General features: G+C 46.6%; 1 protein-coding gene across 2 annotated transcripts in view; it reads right to left on the bottom strand.

The window, feature by feature from the left end:
• CASZ1 (castor zinc finger 1) overlaps positions 1-25,502 on the bottom strand; it is a 208,189-nt gene extending 182,687 nt beyond the window's left edge. For both annotated transcript variants that reach the window (XM_055798847.1, XM_055798845.1), the window contains exon 1: positions 25,293-25,502. The gene's annotated coding sequence lies outside the window, so the exon portion shown is untranslated. The remainder of the gene's footprint in view (positions 1-25,292) is intronic.
• Positions 25,503-25,784: the final 282 nt, after the last annotated feature.

Here is a 25,784-nt window from a genome sequence, read left to right as displayed (position 1 = left end):
ACTTACACAGGAAAAGGGACTGAAATCCCAAGCAGAACTGGGAAAGCACTGCAGTCTCTGAAGCCCTGTGTCAGCACCACATACAGGCATCCTTCTTTTTTAATCCAGCTGCCAACAAAGTAGGTCTTGTACTTATACAGATACCTGCCTATGAGAAACTTACAGAAAAGCATGCAGGGATGTAACATGGCTGTTGGCAGCCACTGCTAACTTGCCCCAGATTTGAACTGGTGACCCTTACTAATATCATCCAGTCCCTTGATATCCTCAGGGAGCAATCAGCACGTTTTATTAACCCAGCCAATTTTAGAAGTGCATACGCAGTATTCTAGTTACTTGTTACAATTATGCATTATAGGTCCATTTCATACATATGCTTATGCTGAAGTGATGTGCAGTACTTTAAGACCGTTATTATGCCATCAGACCAGCTGCATGAGGATCACGGGGCTGAACAAGACCTGGTTTTCTCAGAGCACAGAGCATACCCAGTGTCTACAGGCATCACTTGCAGCAGAAATATTCTAACCTAATGTAAAGCCTCAGAGATCCCCACAACCAAATCCATTTTTTAAAATGACACGTTTCCACCTATTGGTCCCTGGAGTGAACTAATTGCTTTTACTAGTTTAAAAAGCCAGAGTTATTTCACTGAAAAAAAAGAGCAAATGCGTGGGAACTCAGAGACATCCTCAGAGTTCTGACATAAAATCACCATGTATGCAGGTATATTTGCTGCTCAGTCAAACTTCCAGCTTACCTGCATGACATGTCACAGGGGAATTCTTCACACTGAAGGTGAGAAAACAAGGAGTTAAAGTAACCTGACCAAACTCAAATTAGTCAGAGCTAGAAGATAAGATTTCTGTCTGTGCTCTAACCACTAGGTTACCTCCTTCTTTGCTAAATAAACTTCTCAGGGAGACTGCTATTTCCACTTAAAGACTGGTATTTTGGTTTGTAATTTTTTTTAATTGCTTTTCTTTTAAAAAATGACACCCTACAACAAGGAAGCTGCTCAGCAGGGCATCAGTCCAGGACCATGCTTAGGTTACTATCCGGTTCAGAGAAAGACTCACTAGAACGATGGCCAGCAAGAACAGAAACATTTTCTACATCCTGAAATAGCAAGACAGTCTGAGTCTACCACCCCTGCAAACACATCCCCACAAGTTCAGATGCCCTGTGAACAAAACTGCCCAAAGTCCAGTTCTAGACCTACCTGATCTGGTGTATGGGCTGGATAGTAATTTACAGTCCAGAACAAACTATTTACAGACAATACAAATGTACAAATTATGCATAGTAATAAAATCTGAAAAAATCCCACATGAAAATAAAATCAGAGGGACAAACTTTTCAGAGACGATAACTAGAGAAAAAAAGTGTATGCCTCTTCAGAAACCTGTACTTACCTGTATCAGGAAGCAACCATACATTCTGGGTGCATAAGCACATCCTGGGACATGCTCATCACATAGTTCTTGTGAAAACTAGTCCTCACCGCTGAGCAGAAACCCAACGGGAAGCAAGAAATCCCTACTTCTTTTTAGGTAAAAGCAGTTCATACCCACCATTTGCTGCAAAATTTTTAGGTGAGATTCCTTTACCCAGCTCTGAGTGAATTGCTTTCTACTCGATGAAGCTCAGCTCTCTTTCAAAGGAACCACAGCTGAAGGTGACCATGGCTAATTTTTTTATAATTTTATGAACATGTTAACGTTAATTCACAAATGTTCTGCAGAGTGTATTTCCTTATATTTCGTTTTTCCTACTTGATTAACAGTATTTCAAAGATATGGATTTTTAAAAATGTGCATAAGAAGCTACCTCATGCAAACATGTACTGGTTTAACGCAGGGCTACCTCTCTTATTTTTATTTGGATTTTGTAGAAATTTGTTACTAATTAATTTTAACTGAGCCAAAATAATTGTTTCCATGCAGGCTATCAGTTTAACTACCATATCTCAAGTTAAACAAGTATAAATGTTTTATAGATAAAAGGCTTTAGATTATATAATACAAACACATCTTCTACCTTTTTTCAGCACTTACACTCCAGATGTCCTTTGGGAACTGATGTGTTTGACAGTGGGGAAAAAAAGTCAGTTTCACGTGTGCACTCGGAGGTCTCTTTGCTGTCATGCTTACAACGCAGATGAAGTTTGGAAAACTTGCTTAAAATAAGTGCCTTCTCTCCCAGTTCATTGTTTAATGGACGTTTTCCTTCCCAGATTTTTATTTATCAAGTTCTTTTTTTGTTTTCCAAAACCTAGGCTTTATGGAGGAAACATTTTGTCCTCCAATCATCATCTCCAGGCAAAGGAAAGCTGCTTAAGATGTTACCTGCTTATTGCACACACAAACCTCTACATGGAGATTCTTAATCTTCACCCACCCAAGATTAAGACAACGCAAATTATGAAATCGATACCAATACAGACAGCAACATCTATTACAGGTTCAATGTTTTTGTTACATTTTTTCTGAACTACTAAAGCAGTATGATTTTAACATGATTGTTGTTGTTTATGCAATACAAATTCTCTGTTGTTTGATGCTGTGAGTACTTATGCAAATGTCCTATTTTCCTTATAGAAACCCTTCCTTTGACACCTCATGTGAGTAAAGAAAACATTTGAGTGTTTGCAAGATGAGGATCCATTTATATTTAAGGCTCCATTACTGATCAGTAGACAAAGTGTGTCCTTAAGGTGGATATAAATTACAGTTATACTAATTTTAAGGCCTTTAGTCTCTGTCCTAGTGATGTACCAGAAGAGCTTTCAAATAAAGGAGATTCTTCTCTCACAGCAGTTTCAGTTCTTTTCTTTCATTAATCAAAACCTATCCTCTCTCTATATATATACCTTTTCTCTATATATGCATGTCTGAATACCTCTCTGAGGTTAAACACTCCTGCACCTAAGATTCAAACATAACAAATCAAAAATCATTTTGCAAGCAACTACAACAGGCATTTCCAGAAGTTACATCACATAACAAGTCATGCAATTAAACTTTAATGAAAAAATAAAAACAAAACCACCAAGCAGCCCTGGTGCTTGCTTTGTCTTTCAATCTATCATAAAAAAAGCAGGACATTGAAATGGAAGAACCTCTGACTAAAGCTGTGCCGTAAACAATTTTTTCCTAATGAATTCCACCTCTTTACTCCACTGAATCAGCAGAGCCGGATGGAATTTCTCTCCCCTCTTCCTTCTCTCTGTATAAAAGGATGTACTGCTGATAAAACTAGTAACCCATGAAGATCACTTCCCCGAGGTGAGATGCCTCCTGGCAGCATTTCTGCTCTCAGGGGGTTATAGCCTAACACCCTTCCTCCTCCCCGAGACGCTGTGCCTTGCTCTCTGAGCTGGCCCCTTAAAACCAGCGGGACCTTTGGTGCTGTAACAGGAGAGCTGGTGCAGGCAGGAATAACAGAATATGTTTTATGGCAACTAGAAATGTTCATGCACATGCATATTTCTCTTATAAAAAGCAGAGACCCGTTTCCTCCAAATTTCTAAGCACCTGCAGCTTTGGAAGGCTTCAGCTGGAGTTGCAAGTCTTAAACACCTCTCCAAAACAGGTGCCTGAACTTTGACATTCTGCTCCTCTTTTTCAACCTCATCCTCTGCTTATATTTTTCCACACCTGCAAATGATATTCCTTTAAAACCAAACCTTTTATTTTGCATCTCCAGAGACCGTATTGTGCCTTGATGAAAGGTAACTCTGCCTTACACAAGGACAAGAGAACAGGAAGGGGTTGTCTTTCCAAAATATTGTTAGGAAAGGCAAAAAAGAAGCAGAAAGAAGTCACAGTTGGACCATGAAAACCACTAAGGCCCTGGACGAGAAAAGACACACACATGTGTGCACAAACACTCGAGCAGTTCCACTGGCTCCAGTTCATTCACAGCTGCAGAAAGAGGACTTAGCACAGTGAGAAGAAGTAAATTCAGGCTCATGCCAAAGTAAGACAACTCCAGCCTTCCTGTCTCCTATGGTTTTTCTCCTAATGTTTGGATTTTTGTATTTTCTACAGTGTGTAACAAAACCAAATCTGAAATCAAGATAAAATTTAGAATGTTTGATGTAATTTATTTGTCATCATTTATTTTTCCCACTGTGGGTCTTTTGGACAGTGACAACCAGTTTGTTTAAGGCTTTGGTTTTCTTGAACTAGCACCATAAACCATTGTATCTGGACTGTAGATATTGCAGAGGGAGCCTGAAATAAATTTATAATTAAAGTCAGTAAAATGCACAAGAAAATAAATAAATTGGAAAAGTATTTTGGTTATATTTTAGTCTTTAAGATTTTTTTTCCCTGTTTGTGTAATAAAGAAAAGTTTGGTCTAATCAGTAACATTATTCTTTCCCCTACCTGCCAAAAGGGATTTCGATTTTTAACTAAGGCTGTTTCCTTAATATATTCAAATGCTTTTTGGTGAAACCTACATTTGGCTAGTTTGTTTTTTGGGTTTTTTTACAGTTCACTGTATTGTATTACAAAATCAAAGATTTTGTCTGTAAGAAAATATTATGTTACAGTTACAAAGCACCTTTCCTTCCCAAGTGTTTCATGATAAGGTAAGGTCCCTGCCATGGAAATGCTGCCAGCCACCTCTGAACGGCAGGAGAAGCAGCACAGGCTGGTCAGTGGGAGGTGGGAACGCAGCTTTGGTCAAAGGCAAAGGGACAGATCCCCACTGCTGAGTGAAATTTCCTCCTGTGCAGGGAACCAGCTTAGCCTTATGGACAGCAGTTCAGGGACACTCATAAATTATAAAATAATAAAAGAAGTGAAGCCCTACAATCTCTAGTGACTGTCTGCAGACAACTGCCAGTGCCATGTAACTACTTTCAGGCTGGGTCAAAATCTAGGGGCCTGTCCTATAGGAAAGAAACGTAAGTAAGCCTGTTTAGTCATTAGAATAAACACCAATTTACAAGAGAAGGCAGTCAGACCTTTCATTCTCAAAAGCGTCCCAAGGAAGGGCTGCAAGAAAACTACAGGGTAGCTCCTAGTTTTTAAGACAAATGAGAAAGACAGCCCAAGCGAGAATCAAAATGAGTCACCAGAGGATGAGGCATCCCAGCCTGCTGCTCTGACCACATCTCCATGCCATCCCTTAGCACAAGACAATGCCAGGCACAAGGCTAAGCACAGCAAAATCATACAGATGCTGGCTTTTCAAATGTTTCTGATTCAGCAGCTGGAACCTGGCAGCCTCACCCTGCATGGATTTGCCAGTATCCAGTTCATGGAAAGACTACTGTCCTTTTCCCATGCTTCTTCCCAGAGCATGCACGAACCTCTGGCCTCCCCTACACCACTGAATGTCTTGGAGTTTCTCTCCTATGCTAACCAGATTGCTAACCCCAGATCCAAACCTGCCACAAGTGAAAAAGGGGCAACAAATTTCATCAGGATGTAGCAGATTGCTCTAACAGCAAAGCACCAAGCAGTAAGTACTTTTCTGTAGCTTAAATTAAGACCTAGCTCCAGCACGCCATCTCACCCATTTAGCTTGAACAGAGAAGAGATCCCATCAAACAGGAGCTGGGTTGGGCTATGAAATCTGGGATTAGACATCTGGAAAACCATCTGAGAAAGCAGGCTTGGGAAGGCAGTGGGGGATTGAATACCTTATCCTCCCTGTCTGGTAAACACTTCCAGCCACCTCAGCGCGCTCACTACACATCCTCCCAACCTCAGGTGTGCGACAGGCATGTAGAGACACAACCTGCCGATGACAGGAGGGGAGACATGAGGAGGGACCAGGAGAGCAGGACAAATGAAACAAGGCAGACAAAGACCAGGAGGCAGGTGACAGGTACAGCAGTGCCAGACAACAGAAGTGGTAAATTGGAATCACCAAAGTATCTCGGAAGTAATGCAAAGAAGTCACATTCCACCTTGAACCAGACAGCAAAACTGGGAGCCCCAAACTCTGGGTGCAGGTGTGTGCTAAGTCTTCAGCTGGGGAGGACTGGCTGGTAATTGTACCAAGGAAAACAGTCTCTTTCAGAGACCAAACCCAGCTGCAGAACAGATCTACTAGCTCGAGAAGAGTTTTAAATGGTTAGAAAGCATCTCCTGTTTGCAGTCAGAGCTTTCCAGTTTCCTTGAGGATGAACAGTGATGAGTCCAAAACACTAGCCTGATAACGAAACAGAAAAAGAGAGAAAGCTTGTGGGCCTGGGGGTTCCCACGGCTGCCTTAGCTGAGCCTGGAGCCAGGAAGAGTTGCACAGGGAGATCAAACCTGCCCTGCAAAGTCCCAAATCCAAGTCATGCAAATTCCAGCCTTCCTCCAAGCACTGATACCAACACAGGGACTCTGACTTCATCAGATGGATGAAGGAAATGGAAAAAGGGGGGGGGGGGGGGGGGGGGGCCTTACTGCCTACACGCACCCCACCTCAGGCAATAGAGGGGGTGTGAATAATGGAGCAGGTTCAGCAGCCAACAGCGTTCAGGGTCGAGTTAGTAATCCTCTTTTTCCATTTCCGTTTGCTATTTGATGTAATTATAGTTTTTGATTGAAATCCACCCGGAGTGTAACCCCTCTGCTTAATGCACTGCTTAAATCCTTGGGTACACAACCACTCTGCTCCCCAGACTCGCCTGGAATAGGAAACCATTTCAATGCCAAAAATAAGTCTTTGCTTTCTTTGGTAACGCCCTCAGTCTTGGCTCAGCCTCTACATGCACCAAAGGAGAAGGGCAGGGAGTTTAAGAAGGCTGCCTGATACCACCCATGGTCTAGTGGCTTTGTTGAACCTGCAAGAGGGTTTGAAAACTTTTGAAGGCTTTCTTTAATACCCAGACACTAGGAGAGGTTACACAGCAGTGAGACCACAGGACCTGGAGCCTGGCCTCAACCTTCCCGGTGGATTTGCTACTATCCGTACCATAAATAGTAACAAGCCGAAGCTCCATCCTGCCTTCGCGTGGGGTAAACAGTGGTTTCTGTCCTGAAAGGCCTCTTGAGGATAAAATGAATAGACAATATTCATAACCCAAAGGAGAGCTGGGAGATCTACCTCTCCGTAAAATCAGATCACCGGAGCTGGTTTTTCCTCTGCAGCTCACTCTGTACCACTTGGCCAAGAATGCAGGACAATAGCTAGACCAGTAGGCCAGACACCAAATGAGTACATTAAAAATTACATCCCACAGAAAGAGCAGCCCACAGCAGTGTGACTGGGCTGGCAGCAAAATTGTTAATACTTGTGGACAGAAACTGCCTAGGATCAAACAATGTTTCAGGTGCCCATTAGTCCACTGGATATCAGAAGGAAAAGGGTTCCCTGAGGACTTCACACTCAAATCAATACCTCGGTCATTGTACAAAAACCTGATGTGGATTGGGGAGGTATGTAATACATAGACTTGCTCTAAAAAAAGCAACCCATCCTATAAGGTGGAGCAAGATCATCTAATCATCTAATTCTACTATACAGGAGACAGCATGGTTCCCTTCATGCCAGTTTTGCTTGAAGACCAAGGTGTTTACAAGGTAAGCACGATTCAAAAACAGTAACTCAAAAGGCTTCCCCAGCAGCAGAATGGGACTTCTGGAATTTGAAAAAAGTGATGCTATGACTCCTGTTCCACACCTCCATTTGCACAAGGAGAACGAAGCCCTCTCCAAGTTACCCTGTGAGATTTTCAGACCTGCTGCAGAAACTAAGCTTTGGATGCTTCTACACCCTGCAACACCTGCCACCAAGAGGCATGCCGCCAACTCAGCACAGGACCTTTGGAACCAAACATGGCTTTCTGGACGCGATTCTGTGTAGCTTGGCCTTTACAGCATCATTTATGTCAAGGCCAAGCAGTGGCAAAACAGTGTGATGAGTACAGCACTGTTATAAACAACTTTACGAAGGTGAAAGGGACCAGATAATCTGCCCATCCCTTTCCATTTCATGCCAAAGAGGAGTCCTGAGTGAAGGAGGAGGTCGCTGAACCAGCCTCTTGGGCTGGAGGCACCTCTGCTGGCAGCACCATGACTCAGTGGTGAATCAGAGGCAGGCCATGCCTGGCTGCCGGATGGGCCAGGCTACAGCAAGATGATGAAGGCAGCAAAGCAAGGGAAAGAGAGAAGCATAGGCAACATGAAAAGTGGGGGTCCCCTGGGCCAGAAAGCAAGACCTGCTCAAGGCTTTCACACTTCTAGGAACTCTCTGTCACCGACAACATCTGTTAATCAGCTGAGCCCCAACTACTGGCACCTCCTTTACCAGCAGGAGCTGTATAGCCAGCATGGGGCACAGTGCACTGTGCCTACTGGCACATCTGCTGGCCTGTTCTGCCCCTTCTTGATGCTCACAACAGCTGAAGAGGGTCATCAGCAGAAACCTGCTTGTCAAACAGCTCTCCCCACACCGCTCCAGCTCTTCCTCTCAGTGGGCCCAGGCAGTCAGTTTTTTCTCTCTCCTCATCAGATATCTCTGTCTCTCTGAAATATTCAGATGATTTGGTTTTGTTCTCTTCTCCCCCACATCAAATCCTCCCCCTGCTTATGGAAGCAGTGGATTTCACCCATGCACAGGAGGCTAATTTACACCCTTCAGGGTTTAAAATAGCAGTGGCGTAAATGAAAAGTCCAATTTCTTCAAATTTGCATTGTAAAACCATCCTTCAACTTCCTTGAAATAAATTTTACTATTTTATTAGTGCAAACAAAATGGTAATAAAACACTAATACAGCGCCTTGTATCCAGGGGAAGAGCTAAAATTAACATAGACCGAGCAGTGTTTGCTATTACATTCAATTACCTTTTTACTTGAGATTTACATTCTCATCCCCTTAATCTCCATAGTGGTGGCTTTGAAACTGTTCGCCACAGTCATTCCTGCATTTGGAATGGACGGCAGGAAAGCCACTCGCTTGCCACCACCGCTCCTGTGCCAGCACCCCAGTGCCAGCCTCTTCCCTCGAGATCCCTGGGCAAGTTTCCCCAGAGCATCTCCAGAGAGCCTCAGCAGCAAGTGCATTCACCTTTCTCTGTTAGTTTCACTCAGGCCTTAATTCCTAAACTCCAGACAAATAGACTAGCAGCAAAAATACAGCCCATGTTCCATAGCTGCCTTCCATCTGGCTCTGAAAACCGTTCCTTAATTTTCAGCTACAAGCTGTGTTGCAGGCAAGTTTTATTATCTCCATTGTACAGATACAAATACTAAGGCAAAGACTGAGGACCGAAGACTGAATGCAGCGGCTCCCAGTGTAAATCTGGAATAGTGTATTTTGTAGTGGAAGTATTCCACCTTTTGCCTGGGATTCACTGAACTCTGCTCTGCTCTGGACCTATTTAACTGGGATCCCGTCCTGCAACCGAGGGGTCCCAGATCCACAGGCTCAGCAGTACATTCAGGAAAAAAGCAGCTCCAGGACTGTCCAGTGAAACTCAGAGAACCTGAAAAGAAAGGATGCTAAGGATACAAATCCCAGTAAATGCAATACAGGGAATCCGATTCCCCAGTATCAGGGAAAAGGTGTAATTGGCAGCATCTTTGGATGCTTTATTTTAATATACGAGGCATGTCAGTGATTTTGGCCATTACTGGAAGAACAGCAAGCCTTCGATAAGATACTGCAGTGAAGTGCCACACTGGTCCAGCTCCATGCAGTGACTTTGATTCTCTGCTCTTTTTTCTTCCTTTTCACATACTGAATGTTGGACACCTTCCCTCTTACAAACCAAGTAAAACCATTTAACCTTTCTTTGGAGAGCATGGCCAGCGCCTGCCTTACAGGTGATACCCACAACTTTGTTCATTGATTTTGATACAACACTTTGTGATACCCAAAGGAAATAATGGAGATTATTTAAGCACTGTGTAATATCTTTCTAACCTAGCCAAGAAAAGACTCAACAGCCTTTCATCCCATTTCATCCCAATCTGCTCACTACCCAGCCATTCCGACATTACAGGACCACTACAACACTGAACAGAGTCAACGGCTAAGGAGAAGTAAAGGGCCATTTGGGAACGCACCAGCCAGCACCCAAAGGAAGAGCATCTCCTGAGAGTAACAGATCACTTCAGCGCTGCCCAATCCCAGCCCAATTGTACTGAACATACAACACATGGACTGCATGTGAGTGCCTGATTGAGAGAGCCATCACCACACATTTGGATGGGAAAACACTTTTAACGGCTCTCACCAACTTCCAGACAGCCCTGGCGTGCTGCGCGGCCTTGATCATACCTAGAGTAAGCACCAGTGAACTGGCTGTAATGACCCTGCTGAAATCCAACCCCACCAGAATGCATTTTGTCCCATGTAGCACACTCCAATTTCTAGTGCCCCTTGGGCAGCTATCCCACAACTCAACTTTAAAAGAAGAACATTGCAGGTGATTCAGTCAACAGATTTTGTGCCAACAAGAACCTCCTGGTCAGAGTTTTCCTGTGACAGGGAGACCTATGTCCTAGCAGCTGGTGGCACTCGGGACTCCCTAGGGCAGTGTCCCTGACAGTTGCCTTCAAGGTCCTCTTTTTTTCATCAACAAATCCCTCTGGTTTCTGCACTTTAATCCATTACTTGCATGCCCATGCCCTAAACCACGCATCTGTCTCTCCTCCAGAATAGTATGGTCCTTCACCCTCCCCCTCTAGCCATCTTGATCTTCACAGCTTGACGGGAAGGATCATGCAAAGCATTAGTCTATAGGATACCCCTAGAATAAATGATAAATCCTGCCAATCCAAATAACAAATGTGTCACAGAAAGCCTTTCATCTATCCACCTTCTAGAAAGGAGCATACAAAGGCCTTAGTGTAAACAAAATTATCACAAGACACCTGAGCAAAACAAAAAAACCCAAACAATAAAGAATAGGAAGAAGAAACCTGCCCAAGAGCACAGGGCTGAGGTTGGTTTCAGCTGGTCTTCTGCCCCTTTTTTCTGTTCTCTTTCCCCCGCTCCCCTGAACAAAGGAAAATTGTTGTCAGGCTCAAACATTTCCTGGGCCTTGTCCGAGTTCCACCTTGTTTTCTTTTTCTCTTCTCCCCACCCTGTACAAATAAAGCAAAAACCAACTGGCACCACCTGTGCTGAAAGGACAACTAAATGCAGAATTTTGTCTTTTCTTTCTTTTCTCCCTCCTCCTTTTTCCCTTTTTCTTGGCCAGAATTTTTGGGCAAAGGACAAAAGGTATTGTTGGGTAAGCATAATTCCAGTGGCTGAGTCACTCCAAGACACTAAAGCGCTGGCTGCTGATGGGATAAAGTAAGCCAAGCTGCTGCTTCACAAAATGCAATGAAAATGCCAGCAGCACCACTGTGAGCTTTGCCAGCCCTAAAGCACAAGCAGCAATGGAAGATTCTCACAGTAAGAAAAAGTGCAAGGAAATCACATATAGTCCTGGTACAAAGATCTTGACCTAAGAAATCTCAGGAGGAAAGACTGTTAAGACAGAAGAGGCTGGATGGGCTCCTCCCAGTGAAGGTCGTAGTAAAGACAGTTATGATCCCTACTTACGACAAGGGAAGGCTAAGATGCCTTCTTTGGTTCTGCACCCAGGCCTACTTTCTTCGATTTCATAACACAAGTCAGACCCACAGCTGCTCAGCCCTATAAGCAGCCTCCTTCCCCCAGCTCTAAGCATTTTGAGGCAGGGAGCTCACACTGCTCTCGCAGTGCTGAGCACGACCAGATGGGCAGGGGGCTTCCAGGCACTACCACAGTGCAGATAATCATCAACCCATTTCTGGCTGCAAATTAAGTGGTGCCCCGAGCGGGCACTTGCTCAGAGCACTTTCAAAAGCACACTGTAGACCCTGCAAGTCAATGGTGCATTTGGGGGAGCTGGAGCACTGGCTGTTTGTTTATTTTATGATGCACTTTGGTCTCTCTCAGTTGCACTGTTATCCTACACCTGTTTGCTCCCCTTTCTCCGGGCTGATAACAGACAGTATGTTGTGCGGAGCAAGGGCCTGGCCCGTCTCTTTTTGTTTTTAATGAGACACATGTATTTGGTTCCAGACTTCCAATACTCAGGGTCAGGGAACAGGCAGAAAACTTCTCTCAATAGGCATAATTGGTTCAGCCAAATGATACGCAGCACGGTCCTCAAATGCATCTAAAGAGGACAAATGTCTTTGTCAATCAATCCTACCTAGGGCAAATCTTGCTTCCCTCAGTACAGCACATCTCCTTTTGGAACCCGCACTCACACAGGGTGTTATGCTGCTGCTAAGTTTCTCTAATGTAGACGAGGCCTGGCCTCTTTCAACAGTTCTGGCATCTTTTCATGGCAGACCCCATGACACACGGAGGCGGCTGAGAACAAGGAATCATGCTTTTCCAGGAATGGGGAATCCAGATTTTCTGGTTTATAAATTTTCCCATCTGGATTTGTTTTGCTGTTCATAGGGTAGATCACCAAGAGATAAGGAAAGAAAAGTAAAGAAATATCAGAGCAGTGGCAGCCCCAACGGGCTCAGATGAATTTCTTGCATGTCACAATCTCCTGTTTGGGCAAAAATTTAAATGTGTTTTCCAGTAGCAACACAGATAAACTGGCATCTCCCCCAGGGGCTGTTTCAGTTCTGCTGCTGCCTAAGGGTTCTGTGACGTAGGAACTGAGGAGCTTGGACATGCCCGCTCTCAAGACTGTCTCCGTAAGGACGTGGTAACTTCTCTGCCGCTTGCATGGCAAAAATTAAAATCAGCTGAGACTTCTTAGAGTGAAGCCCATTAGAAGAGCCTATAGACGAACACGTTATTACTTGAAACAGCTGCAATGAAAGACTGTGTTGGGAAAATCCTGCACAAGCTCCCAAATGGCATAGGAAGGAATGAGTAGGTCATCTCCACGTAACAGAACCAGTAGCTTCACCTTTCCTCTGCAGCACAGGGCCTGTCGGAGCCTGTTCTCTGGGAAAGAATCCCCCAAGATCACAGCTGGAGGGTCTGAGAACAGATCTCCCAAGCCCTACTGAGCTGTCCCCCTGCTCAGGTAAGACCAGGCCCTGCAGAACCTATCAGGGCCACTCTTCCCACCTCTGCAGCCTAGCCTCAAGGCTCTGAACTGGCTTCCAATGCTGCTGGCTGTCCAGGTACAGAAAGGCACCTGCGGACTACAGCAAATATGGGCCTGGACCCTAAAGATTACTGTAGGTCAGAGCTTCCTGAGGACTGAAACCAAGGGGTCCACGGCTGTGATACTGTGTATGTCTGTCCTCCCCTGCCACCCCTAAGCCCAGCTGCTAAATTTACACAGCAAGGACAACTTGGTAAAGACAGTGCAGCGGCTGTCAGCTGGGAGCCTCTGCACACTAAGCTCCTGGTTAAATGTTTTCATCAAAACCAGAGCGAGAAAGTGCAGAGCAAACACCACCAATTAGAGGCTGGGATGAAGCGTTCCTGCCAGCAGATCTGGTGAGAGGGGCATGAGTCACCTTAACCCTTTGGCAGCCAGAGCCAGCACAATTCCACGGGGCAGAAGAGGAAGACAAGAGAGGAAACCTCTCACAAACCTTTCATTTGCATCCACTCATTTTCTTTTATTTGTAGGAAGTTGAATTCAGGAGTGAACGCTCAGCATGTTTGGAGCCATATTATCCCCATAACCTCTGCCCTCACCATTCTCATACCTGGAGGAGCCTGAACCAGGCAACCTGCCCGCTCCAGTGAAGATGGTCATGAGCTGATTCCAAGAGCTGGATAGCAGCCCAGGGCAGAGGCTGCCAGGTGCATGTTGAGGAGGTCTGGGGTTAGCCATCTCTCAAGCCATCTCTACCTTCCAAGTCCATTCCAGCAAACAGAAAGTACCACATCAGTTTGGCTGAAGGCTATGGTGTCAATGACAGTAATATGGCAGTACTTGATGCCTCATTCCAAGATAAAAGGATTTGTCTTGGACAAAATGCTTCCCCATCAGAAACATGATGAAATGTAGCCAGCAGTAAGAGGAGAGCTGGGATCAGGATCTGGCAGGTATGCCCCTCTTCCCCTAGACTGTCTCCACCTAGGTGCTGTTAATTGTCCAATTTCTGAACACATAAGAGGTGATCAAAATTTAACAGCGTACTCGGGGTAAATTCCCTTTCAATGCAACTAACATGCTCCTATTTGCAGCAGGGTTCATTGCTGACAAGCCGAAAGTTCAACCTTCTAGGAGTATCACACATTGCAACATTACAGGTGTTCAGAGAGATTGGTCCCTTCTGCTGCAACGAACACTGAAGTCAGAACTACGCTTTTGCTCTCAGTCACTCCAGCAAACACCCACTGACTCCACCTCAGCGCAGGGCTGAGTATACACTGCAGGAAAGGGCCCCAGACTGCATACGGGCCAAATCCTGCCCATCTGCCACACAATACAGCAGAGACAGCACTGCTGCAACAGGCGGCATTTTGAAACTTTCTGCAAGGGAGACTCCCCTGGCCAAGCTCCTGTCTTAGGTGAGGGACAGGAACAGGCACAGGGGCAGTGGACCCTGCTGCTATGGAGATCAAGAGGCATTCACCCAAGGCAGAGAAGCTAAAAGCTAAGAAAGGATAAATTAACACAGCAGCATATATTGCTGAGATCCCTTTCAATTTAGGGCACAGTAGGGCTATGTGTGGTGTGGTCCAGGATCTGGCCCTCCACAGTTACATATGTCCGAAGCTGGGGCCCCCAGGAGTTGTGAATTTCAAGCATACCGCAACTACTGGAGCAGACTGTTTCAGATCCTGCTGAGCCAGCTTGTGGCTGTATTCAAAATTGAGTAAATTTACAGCTGTAAGCTGGGAGTTTATACAACCCGTAACTTGTTAGGGATGGCTGACCAAGCCAGAACGATCGCTCCCCAGCCGACAGCGCTCTTATTGGTTAGACCTCTGAGCGCCTGGTAGATTTTATTATTTTTCTTTCTCTTTTTCTTTTGCAGTGTGTGTGTGTGTGTGAAAGGAAACATCTATTTTTTGTTCCTTTCTTCACCAAAAACAAACAGAAATTAAATCTCAAGTTTGATCCACCATGGATTCCTCAGCATATCAGCTGGGCACTGCAGCACACACAGTGACCATCTCCTTGGACAAGGCTACCGTATTTTTCTCACTCTGTGCAGTCTCGCAACGTGAACAGCTCCAAGGGGATCAATGTATTACCACCAGAGTTAGCAAGGCGACTCTCATGCTGGCCCCTTATGCATGGACACTTCCCTCTGCATTTGTACCAGACCCCACAAATGCTACTCTGTTCCAGCCTAGGCTGCAAGAAAATGTGGTCTGAGTTGTCTGAGTTTAATGCAGCAAATACAGTGCCCTGCAAAGACCTTCCTTCTATCTCCTTTGCAAGGATAAACAGCTGCAGCAATATCAGACCTAAAGTGATCTGAACCTGGATTCACAAACAGCAATACAAGGAGTCTGCCAAGTAACGGGCAGGCAGCAGGCAGTGAGTGTAAAGCAGGACTCCAGGAGCCCTCTGATGGGAACAAATTCAGCATCATTCACTGTGCCTGCAATTGTGAGAGCTATCCAGTCTGAGGAAAGTACAGGGCTTGCCTGCATGTGACAGCCTCAACTGAAAATCCTCTATTTTTATTACAGCATGGTTCCAGTTCTTGTCTGAAAGGCATTTTCAGCAGGAAACCCAAACATGATCCAACTGCAGCAAGACTGGACGAAGGGCTAGGGGGCTCTCCCAGGGCTCACTTTTCTCTGTGACCACAGACAAGACAAGGACAGTCACACCAGCTTCAACGGTACACACATTCATGAGCATGAGGTGCTCAAGCATGATGAGAGGGACATATACCTACCTCAGTCACTACACAGTTGCAGGCACTCCATTCACTGCCCTGCGAGGATGCAATTTTTCTAGGACATGGCTAACAAGCGTTAACAGGTCTCCCCTTTACCCTCCACTCCATCCCAAATACGTAACAGCCCAGAACATCAATAGTTTACACAAGTTAAAGAGGCAGCTGAGGCTTTAGGGACTCAAGCAGGATAAAACACTCTTTAGCATCCAGCCACCATGTAAGAAAATTAAGTAAATGGGGACCTTTGGTGAAGTCTTGAACAGGAGACTGAAAAAGGGGAGATTTCCTCTCTCCCTGCTTTGTGAGCAGGGATCACACTGCCTGCTGCCGCTCCCACAGTTTAAAATACTTAAGTCCTCCAAGGTGCAGCTTAATTTTCTTTTTTAAAAAAGAAAAGTGTCAGTCTAATTAGATAAATCCTCCAAGCACGTGGCCCGGAGTTCGTCATGGAAATTAACCTCCTTGAAAGATCACAGTGACTGAAATAAGAAACTGTGTGTTTTGGCATAGTGCAGTGAAATGGGAGATGCAGGCTGCATTTCATACACCTTCCCTTTCATAAACCTGCCGCGTTTCATATCTGCCCTACTGGCCCTTAGCTCGGCACCAAGACTTTATCTCCGAATGCCTGTTTGCAAATCGCTGCTGAGAGGTTACAATAACCCCTGGGAGAGATTTTGCTGGCTCACCAATATGAAAGGACACTGCTCCCCTGGTATAAAGCTGGGCCGGCCTGAGGCACTTGATGGAGGGAGGGGCTCGTCACCAGCAGCCCTACAGAGAGGATGTTCTGCAGACACAGCCACCATGGGGAGGCAGCCAGGCTGGGAGCTGTTTGCCAGCCTCGGAGCTGCTTTGCCAGCCTCATCATGCAACAAGCAGACAAGCATGATTCTGTGGAGCCCTCGCTCTCACTGGCATGCGGATGGGCTGAGCAAGGCAGGAGGGAGATACCTCGAAGCCATAGCTGTGACCACACAGCTCAGTTTGCATTTATGCCAACTACATTCATGTCATGTTATTTAGAAGGCCTACCTAGCCACATTGGGAAAGGCATAGGGCTGGGAGTCATACTCCCTTTACCATTGGAAGCAGAAGCAAAACCAGGAAAGAAAAGAACTGGCTTACAGGTGAGAGCCAACTGCCAACCCTACCTTCAAGCCAAAGCCAGGACCAGAACCAGACTATTTTGTACTTTCAGGAAACATTGGCCAGTGAACTTCTCTCCCCAGCCCACTGGGCAAACTTGTGCTAGGGTCACACTTAACACTTGTTCCACAAGAACTACCACAGGCCTCTCCTGAGCAACATTACACAAAGCATTTTATTACGTAACTGAAATAAGACCCCTTTTGCCATTTCAAATAGTCCTTTCCCATCAAGGGGATGTACGTATTCTCTTTCTAAGCTTTCTAGTTGACACCGTCCTTCCAAAGAATAGTATCCAAAACTAAAAAGCCCCTGAAGAATCTGTAGAGTTCATCTACCTCCTTCCTTCCCAAGCCTGATGGATGCTGGTACACATGATGCTGTGTTGCCCTCCCAGCACTGGGACCAGCCTTGCCAGTTGACTTTGCATGCAGAAGGTTCAGGACCAGCCTCAGAGACCAACTCTGAGGTGACTTCTTGTATTGTCATTGAAATGACAAGCCCTGTGGCTCGGAATTTGGAAGCAACCTATTCTGTTTCAAAACAGCATCACTGCTGGCAGAAAACCAAAAATAGGATACCTTCTGGAGAGAAAACTACCCCAACATGCCATGGCGGGCAAGGAGCCAAATGCCCCAAACAACTGACAGTTTTGCAAACACAGACCCTTTTCCTACAGCGCTTATTACACACAAGGCCTCTGCAGCTGGACGGCTCTAGAGCTCATCCCGGGAATACAGACTCTTGTACCTCCCGGTCCTATTCTAGACCAGCTCAATCACGCGTGAAAGGTATTAGCTGACACCTCATCAACAGCCATTGGACAGAGCAAGCATGAAGGGTTGCAGGCAGATCCCTCAGTACAAGAGCCCATGCCTCCTTGCTACAACTCATTAGCTGTCTCAGGAAAGAGTTCAAAAGACAGATGAAGCACAAAAATTGCATTTGTGTTTTCTACTGCTCCCTGCAGCTCAGGGTTGAGGCATGCTGGAAGGGCACTACTGGAGAAACCAGGATGAACACGGCCCTAATACAGTTTCTTAGTGGTTCTCTGCCAAGTACAGGCAAGCCCCGCAGTTCCATTGCTAATAACTTAATACCTAATAATATCACCAATGTAACGCTTAACCTTGAAGCCAAGCACCTGGACCCAGAAAAACCAGCATTTAGCAAGAGTTTCACTTCCACCTCATTGTATTTGGCTTTTCCTGCCAAGTGATCAAAACTCAACATTGACAACTCCTTCCCACCTGCTTCAAGGTATGTGGAGTCATTTAAACAAAGAAAGGCAAAGCTCATACCCCAGCCAGAAGCTATGGGCTGAACCAAAGAGGCAACACAGACTGCAGGAGTGAAAAAAAGAGAAAATTCGCCCCCCCTTTCCTCAGGCTTTGGATGTTGTAGGCAAATTCCCAATTCCAGCAGTCCCTTCTGCCTGCAACTGGGCTTGAGATAAGAGACCAGGAAGAAGGGCCAGTGGGCATCACTGAAGGCAAAGCATCTCCCACCACACATCAGCATAGTAAGAAGGGCTCTGCCAACCCTGAAATGTTTCTTTCCAAAAGAACACGCACACCCTTTAAAATGGATATGGTGAAATCTGCCTGGAGAAGGAAGGACCCAGCAACACAGGCAGGTTCCTGACTCCTTATCATCAGCGCAAGCAGCTCAGCCCTGCCCCTGAATTCCCTTCACCGGTGTCCTCCTCGTTACTGCCACACAGGCTCAAATCCTCCAACGTGACTGTGAACACACTGCCAAGGAGGTCGTGCGATATCTGAATCCACAACGGATTCAAAGACATCTCCACGTTTTGCTGTCAGCCTGAAGTTTGAATAAAGGAGCCCACCAGAAAGAGTGAATGAAAGTCTACGGCAGCTGCCTTACGAAGCCGTGCCTGTACTTTAAGCCACCTAGTGTCCGAGCCGCGCAGGGGTGCGTCCTCCCTTGCAAGGAAAGGTGCGGGGAGGCAGATGCTTTAGGAAATTCGGGCAAAGAGGAGCTGTGACATCCAGTAAGACAGAAACGGAAAGGAGCTAAGAACTGGGTGCATAGGTTGAGAAGTGAGCGAGGTCTCACCCCGAGCAGAGGAAGCAGGCGCCAAACCAGAGGCAGGGCAAAGCTCCCGGCTTCACACCCTGCCCTGGGGCACTGCTCCCCCTTGGGGACTGAGACCCTTTAGCACAGGCTGAAGAAGAGAGGACAGCAGACTTGTTCCTCAAACCGAAGCCTGTCAGCGAACCTCGCCGTTAGAGGCCAATGTGTCAGCCCCAAGGTCCAGCTGGGTTGCTTACCGTTGCTGGTACGCAAACTTGGAGACAACTTTCACCAGCACAGGCCTGCAGGACAAAACCAAAGTACCCCAGAGCCACAAGGCCCAGTCAACCATGCCTGCTCCCTAAAAAGCCACTTTCATCCACGTCTCCTCTCCTGCCCCCGCAGTAGCCCCCTCCTCCTCACTCTCTTTCTCTGTGTCCTCGAGACTCCTCTCACCTTGAGGAGTGTTAGGATTACCCAGCATTTACACTCAATGCTCCTCTTTATTCCTTAAGACTTATTAAGAATGATAATGAGCTCCAAAGCAGTGACACGTCTCTCTCTCTCCCCCTCTGTCGCGCTCTCTCTCTCTCTCTCTCTACGTGCCTTTTCCGTCAAAGGCACACAGGACAAATCCGACCAAAAAAAAAAAAAAAACCCTGACAATATGGATCAAGGACACATGAGGATTTCTATTCTACAAATCCAGCCTTTTTTGTTTTTACTATTTCTACTCAAATTCCACCCTTTCCTCTTCTTACTCATATTCTCCCCCCTCCACCCCAACCCTCTTGGACTTTGAATGAGAAAGAGGAAGAAGAGGAGAAGAAAGCTGCTTGCCTGGAAAACCTCGTTAATGTGGAGCTCTTAAACGGTTGATTAATTTTAGCAAAATTTACGATGCACTCTTGCTTTTCTTTGAAGCTGCAGTCTTATATACCAAAAGCAAGTTAACTTTAAGATCCTTCTTGTGATCCCACTGCCCCCTAATTCTTGGATGCCCTATTTAGGTACACAAATACAGAGAAGAGAAATACTGTAGCTGAGCATGGAAGCAGTCGCCCTGCCGGGTGCTCAGAGTGGTTTGATTCAAACCCCTTCAGCACAACCTAATAATCACAACCTGAAAACTCCCAACTTCTAGCTATTTAACTTCCCATGAAGATTAAAAAAAAAAAAAAAAACAAACCCCCCCCCCCAAAAAAAACCAAAAAACAAACAACCACCACTAATCAGTCCTTCAAAAACAAAAGGAAACAGGGAAACATAAACACCAATTCCAAGAGAAGTCTCTCCCAAGTTACATCTGCTCACACCATTGAAACACCAGGCTCTCCGCTGCATTAGAAACATGAGGTTCTCCCAAAGCCACCTTTAAACCAGCTACGTTTCGCCAGAGGGAAAAACTGAACCTAAGGAAACATAATATACTGATCTATACATATCCTGAACTATACTTCAATATTTCAGTCATCTCCCCAGCTTCCTCCTACACAGTATTTGCTTTTATTCTTTGTCTCCCTCTGCTAGACTCTGTTTTTCTGATACAGACATCAGGAGGTTAAGGGCTCAATTATCAAGTCTGTTGAATCCTCAGCTTCACGTTACTTAGGGGGTTCTCTGTTGCTCTTCGGAAACTACACTGCAAAATCCCTTTCCCTCTCATCTTTTCTTTTTCCTAACTTGTAATGTCTATTTCTGACACACCTATTTGTGAACCCACAAATCTGTTTGGGGTAAATGGACAGAAACCGTGAACTGGTTAGGGAGACAGAAGCATTAATAAAAATAACCCTAAGAGTGTCTAGCCAGACTGAACCTGAAGCATTCACGATCTTGAAACCTAAAGTAACATCCACATGGAATTTACAAAATATGATTCGAGTGGTTCTAATTAGCCCCAGTCTGTGGAAAAATTGGAAGGAAGCGGCTCTTTGATTAATGTTACAAACCAGAAAGGAAACAGATTTTAAAAGTTAAAGTAGCAGCATTGTGGAATACAGAATCATTACCAGCATACATTTATGATACCTGCTTCAATCAGATGGCTTGGGGTTTTGTTTTTAGGGTTTTTTCCTTTTTACTTTAAGAAAAAAAGGAAGACAGAATGCAAGTAAAAGCTTTTGTTTATGGAAGTGTGCGGCGCTTTTATCTCCCAAGGAATTTATATAGCTGGACTGTGTGTAAATCCTTCTGAAAATGAAATTAGCAAAAACAAAACAGGGGTGAAGGTGCTGGGGGAAGGGGGGGGGGCAGGGGGTTGAAAATCACCACCTCAGTAAATCATAGTGGATAACCAGCCCCTGGCTTGGACAGATAGCACATTCAGCTTTAATAGGAAGAAACAGAGTTGGAAAGGGAAAGGACAAGATTCATACCTGCAGCAAACTCCTTGCAAAAATGAGGGGACTATTTTTAATAAGCTTTTGAAAGTCACTGTGCAAGTTTGCTTGGGCTTAAAAAGAAAAGGAAATAAGTTTTTTTTTTTCCAGCTAGCTTGATTGTTTTGGGTGGAGCTCAAGCGTATGTGTATATATGCTGTATATAAAAATGAATTACTAATTCTTTCCTGGAAACTGTTTGAATTACAATCTGCAAGATACAAAAACACACCTTTATTTTAGCACTGATTTTAATACAGATGGGGGGGGGGGGGGGGGGTAGCAAGGGAAACATTTTTCCCAGTACACAGCAAAACCCTTAAGCAATAATAATACCTCCCCACACATATACACACAGACACGCACACACTTTGCTCAGCTGTACAACCACCAACTGAACTCCAGCCTTCAGTGGCTTTTCCCTGTACCAAGGCTTCGCTCTGAAACTGCAAGAATGACAACGTCATGTGTGTGGAAAGCTGACACTTGGAGCTTTTAAAAAGAAATGAGGAAAAATAAGCTGTTGACTTCTTGGTTAAAGTATTTTCTTGTTCTAACTCATGTTCTTATGTCACTGGGCTAAAAAAAAAAGAGAGAGAGGAAGAGAGAGATATGACTTTCCTTGAATGATCTGTTTAACCTAAGCCAGAGGAAAAAAAAAAGAAGTCATTAATTACTTATGTGAGCTATTGCTTCTGAAAGACAATAAACCTGCCTGGTCGCCATGGATATGACATATTTGCTCTGAAAACAACACAATAATTAGCAAAGGGGAAAGATACAAGGAGAATATGCAAACTCCTGAGTTTAAAGCCATAGTGTTTCCTTTTTTCCCCCCTCCTCTTTTTACTTGTCAGAGTCAATTCTGTTTGCAATTCAAATCAAACAAATAAACAGAATATTTACCAAAAAAAATTTAAATGATCCATCACACTATGAATCACAAAAATTAAGGGGGGGGGGGGGAAGAAAAATTAACAAGGAAAAAAGATGAAGTCTAGTATGGACAGATCATAAACCTATGTGTTTTCCATATACATGTATGTGTATATGTATCTGTGAAATATAAATGTATAGACACATACACACACAAACATATATGAGTTATAAGAGTTCCATGCACTATTTCCTCTAGGATTATTCTTTTATTTTTAAGATTAGTATAGAAGCACATAGAGAGGACAAACGTCTCTGCTCTAGGGAGTGGAAACATTTTGAAGGTACAGTAAGAGAAAGTACAACAAGGAAGGTTTTTACTGTGTTCAACATGCATTGTGCTGGTACTATTTTCTTTGCAAACCTTTTTTAACTTTTCTCCAGAAGATGAGCAAAAACCCCACAATTGGTGTGCACTATGCGTCAGCCTGATCAACACAGCAGCGTACCATGAGTTCTCAAATTTTAAGCGTAAAAGCAAATTTTCCTCTCTCACCTCAATTACTTTTTATAAAGTGATATTGCACTGAATCACATGTAATGATGCAATGGATAAGTTAAGAAATAAAGAAAACTGAGTTATATGCAGAGAGAGTTCTTTGAAATAATTTATAAATGTTGCGGGGAAAATGTTTTTTAGATTGCTGTCTCATTAAGATGAGACAAAGACTATTAAAACCTTCTCTAATGCGGTAGCTTTCTGGATTCTGACCTTCCACATTTAGAAACCAAGTAATAAAAACACCCTAACAAGCACTTTATCTTTAGAGATATTTGACTTTGAACTTATTTTAACATTAAAAAGACTTGGGAGGTATAAAAATAACAATATAGTTGCCACAAGTTTCTGTTGTTGTTGTTGTTTTCACTGCTAAAAAAAAATAATCTTTAGAACAAAACAAGCAGATTAAGGAAACATCCCCCTAATTTAACTGGCTCTTTTTCTATTTTTTTTTTTAAACAATAGTTTTTAGCTGGACTCTTTGATCTTGAAAGGGTTCTGCTATCTTCTGTGATGAGGGGGAAAAATGATCTGTTTTAAATGATGATGCAAAAAAAGGATCAAAGCCCTGACTTTCTGTTAGCCATAATAAGCTCTGTCTTGCACAAAGCTTCAACTTCAGGCTTTAATATATAAAATATACAGGAGCCCAATAAAAGCACTGAAAAGGTACAAAGTCTGAAAACAAAAGGGGACGCTGCTCCTTTAAACGTTTTAGTGCATATGGAGTTTGATTTCTGAAAGAGATCAGTTTAACATCTCCATAGAAACCAGCAACAGATTATCATCAACAGAATAAATAACTAGTCTAATAAATTAAACAGGAGGCATAAGATCTGGAAACTTGATTACTGAAGTTCAACAATATTCCCCCATAAACTCTTCCAAACCACCTTTAGGGTAGCTAACAAGGTGGCAGCCACACAAAGATAAAGGGTAGGTGGGAAACAGGCAGGACTTCTGGAAACGAGAAGTCCAAAACCTTTGCAGGAAATTATTCCAGGCTAAGAGTCAGCAAATCAATAGAGGAAATAAATTCATCAATGAAGTTTTGGGAGAGACAGCTACTCTTCCAGGGAGCCGGCGGCGAGGACCCGCTGTGCAGTGCAGCGCGGACAGGAGGGGGCACACAGAAGGTGGACGTGCAGCTCCTGAAAAGTTTCACCTTTCCAGCCCCAAAGGGCAGGAGGGCTCGGGCCGATCGATCGAAACCGCCGTGATTCAGAGCAGCCTCCAGCCGCAACCCACCCCTAAAAGTTTGCCGAAGAAGTTGCCCGCCGCGCAGCCGGGCGGCCCCGGCGCCGGCACCGAGGCGACCGGCCGCGCCAGCCCGAGCCTCTTGACAGCTCGCTCGCCGCCCCGGCCCGCCGCCGAGCCCCGCTCCTCCTCCGCGCCCCGCTGCCCCCGGGCCGCCGCTCTGCCGGGACCGGCGCTCCACGCCCGGCGGCGCCCAGGGTGCCGACTCGGCACCGCTCCTCGCTGCCTCCGTCCGCGCCCCGCCGCCCCCCCCCCACCCCCCCCGCCGGCCCGGCTCTGAGTGACGGCTCGGACACCTGTTCCCCGTTCCTCGTTGCCCGAGCCTCCGACGCGGGCAGCGGCTCCCTCGGGAGCCCCGGCCCGCGCCCCCCGCCCGCCACCGCCCCGGCCACCCTCCCCCCCCCGCCCGCCGCTGCCCCGCCGCGCACGGGGGAAAGGGGGAAAGGGGGCGAGAAGGGGAAGGAGGCGGTGGGGGGGGACACTTCCTGGCTCCGGATGGCAAATCAGCTGCGCATTCTGCAAATGCCACCGGGTAAAAATAACCTGCTGCTTCGCCCGGGGGGCCGGGCACCGGCTGCCCCGAGCCGCGCTCCCAGCCGCCGCGGCCCCTGCCCACCCCGTCCCTGCCGGGGGGCTGCGACTGTCCCGCCGCGGGCGCCGGGTGAAGCACCGGCGGGCCCGGCCCGGCCACTTTTCAGAAAGTTCCCCGGCACGGCTCGCCCCGCCGGCACCCGGCCCTGCCCGCCGAGCGCTCCCGCCGCCGCTCGCCCAACTTTGCTGCCGCCGTCCCCCCCCCTCCCCGCGCCGCGCCGCCCCGGTGCCTGCGCTCGGCCGCGCCGGGACCCCCGGGCGGCGCGGCGCGGCGGGGCCGCGGTTACCTGCGCCCGGCGCGGAGCGGGAACACGTGTTCCCCCGTTCCCTGCCCGGGCTCCTGCCAAAGTCCGGGGAATTGACGGGTGCCACCGCAGCCCCGGCTCCGCCGCCGAGCGGGCACGGCGCTGCCCCGGCGCCGCGGCACCCCCCGCCGCCGCCCGCCTCCCGCCGAGCGGGGGGCCGCCGCCGGCCGGTGCCCGCGCAGGCTGAGCGCTGCCCCGCGGGAGCCGGGCGCGGAGCGCGGCGCGGTGCCCACCTGCCGGGCAGCGCCGCCGGCCGCCCGCCCGCGCAGCGCCCCGGCCCCGGCGCCGCTGAGCCGGGGCTGCCGGCGGCGGGGCCGGGGCCGGGCGGGAGCGGACGGGCTTACCTGCACTTGGGGCTGCTTTGGGTGACTTTCCAAGTCAAGGGAAATGTGTGTGTGTTTGGGATGGAGGCTGCAGCGCGCATGCGCCATCAAACTTGCCCTGATCCCGGATTTTTCCTCCTCGCGCTCCCCTTTGCTTTGATTATTGAATTTTCCTATTTCTAACAGGAGGGCGGGCGGCGCGCAAAACCCGGCCTGGATCACGCCGCCGCCTGCCCCGGCCCGCCCAGGAGGGGAAGGGGGGAGCAGCGGGGAGGGAGCGGGCACGGAGCGGACTCGGTCTCCAGGCAGGCAGGGAAGGCATGCAAGGGAGGGGCGCCTGCAAAACCCGGACCGGATCAGCCTCCCCGGCTAGGGAAAAGGCAAGAAAACGGCCCCATCTCCCAGCCCGCGCGGGCAGCTTTCTGTCTCCTGCCCTGTCCCTGCACCAGGCGGTTCCTCCCTCCGGCCTGTCCTCCCTCCCAGCGAGGCACTGGAAGTTTTATGAAATTTTCT

The sequence above is a fragment of the Falco peregrinus genome, chromosome 3 (assembly GCF_023634155.1).
Source record: "Falco peregrinus isolate bFalPer1 chromosome 3, bFalPer1.pri, whole genome shotgun sequence".
Lineage (NCBI taxonomy): Eukaryota > Metazoa > Chordata > Aves > Falconiformes > Falconidae > Falco > Falco peregrinus.
The sequence above is the reverse complement of the archived record's forward strand: the minus strand, read 5'-3'. Positions and strand labels throughout refer to the sequence as shown.